This window comes from Chrysochloris asiatica, unplaced genomic scaffold (genome assembly GCF_000296735.1).
Source record: "Chrysochloris asiatica unplaced genomic scaffold, ChrAsi1.0 scaffold00518, whole genome shotgun sequence".
Lineage (NCBI taxonomy): Eukaryota > Metazoa > Chordata > Mammalia > Afrosoricida > Chrysochloridae > Chrysochloris > Chrysochloris asiatica.
In genome coordinates this window covers 99,470-101,250 of record NW_006409036.1, presented here as the reverse complement: position 1 = coordinate 101,250, position 1,781 = coordinate 99,470, and the positions used below count along the sequence as shown (strand labels likewise).

The 1,781-nt window shown below is 45.4% G+C and overlaps 1 pseudogene; it reads right to left on the bottom strand.

The window, feature by feature from the left end:
* Positions 1-305: 305 nt before the first annotated feature.
* On the bottom strand, positions 306-856 carry LOC102832498 (annotated as a pseudogene).
* Between the last annotated feature and the right edge of the window lie 925 nt (positions 857-1,781).

Genomic DNA, 1,781 nt, shown 5'->3' with positions numbered 1-1,781 from the left:
GGTCTGCATCAGATTCCTCCTTATTTATTGTTTGTTTAAGGGATGCTGCCTGTCTTAGGCGGTCAGTGCAAATTCCTCAGTCTTACCAGTCATTGAAACTCATTGCAGCATGGCAATGGCTCTGTCTTAAGTTGCCGATTATTATTATTTTTAAAAAGTTTTCATCTTTAATGAAATAACTTTAGAAATAACGTACATTTTTCCATGACACCAACACTACAGTTTTCGGAATCACAGCAAGATACACAGAATTATATCCATTCTGTAATTAATATGAATGCCAACATCTCCAACAGTAATTTTTGTTACATGGCAAACAAAACCAAGAAAGCAACCATCAAACAAAAGAGACCCATAGCTTCAGAAAGGCAAATCCCAGGATAGCATATGAGAACAGCTGTTGCTTCAGAGAAGGGTTTCTGGCGTAGCCAATGATGAGGCTGCCAAAGACTGTTCCAGTACCAGCACTAGAATCAGCCACGCTTGCTGTTACAGCACCTGCAACAATACATTTGGCAGCAGTATCAACGTCTCTGTGATGGCACTTGGTCTGAAACTCCCTTCTGATTAGTGGAGACACACCATTCTCGGCCCCATTAAACACTCCTGAGCCCTCTCCAGTCCAAGCTTCTGGTCGAGATAACATGGATGCTGAAATTGGTATATATGCAGCTCTGGATCCAGCTCAGATCAGAGCGGGGGTGCAGGCGAGCTTGGCGCAGGCGAATATTTTATATTCTTCAGGGAGGCACGGCTGCAGGACTTGGGTGACAGGTGGCGTGGGGGTGTGGGCTCCTCTTCCATTTCCTCGTTTCCTTGGCAGCAGCAGCAGAGGTCGAAAGAGTGAGGCTCCCATGGTGCTTTTAATAGTCTCCTCCAACACCATAACTCAAATGCATCAATTCTTCTAAAGTCTTCCTTATCACCGTCAACTTACACGTACATGTGAGGCTATCAAATATGAGGCTACATGCATATGTGTATTGTTTATACTATAGGAGGCTACAAGCGTATGTAATCCTAGCATTTCTTGAAAATCTCCATGCATCTTTGGTATCAATCTTCCCTTGGTTCTAGAAGCTTCACAGTGCGGTGACCCCAGGGCTAGAGGAAACACTCCACTCCTGGCTCATCTTGGTTATATCTCTTTTTATATCTTTTGAGATATGTTGTCGTTGTCAGGTGCCATCGAGTCGGAACCGACTCATAGTGACCCCATGCACAGCAGAACGAAGCAATGTCCAATCCTGGGCCAACATCACTACCGCTGCCACACTTGAGTCCATCAATGATGCCACCTGGCCTCATTTAATCTCATATAAAAGAGATTAAATAGGCAAACAGAGTTTAGAGGGGTCTGGTGTGGTGCTGTAGGATAAAGCACTGGACTGCAAGGTAGGTTTGAATCACAAGGTTGGCAGTTCAGACTCACCAGCAACTTCTTGGAAACCTGCTTGACGGCACTTAATAACAACAACAACTACCATTAAGCCAGAAGAGCTGGAGTGGAGCGGAATCTTTGAACCTGCCATCCCTGCACTGTGATGCTCCTAGACCCAGGAAACAAGACAAGGACCTTTTTCCAGAGCTGACAAAGAGAGAAAGCCTTGCCTTAAACCTCACACCGCTGTGGTGCCTGGACTGTAAGGTCGGGTTGAACCGCAAAGCTGGTGGTTCAAGCTTACCAGCTGCTCCTCAGAAGCCCTATACAGGGTCGTTATGAGTTGGAACCAACTTTGATGGCACTTAAGAACAACAAAGCCCACACTATGAATTTGGAC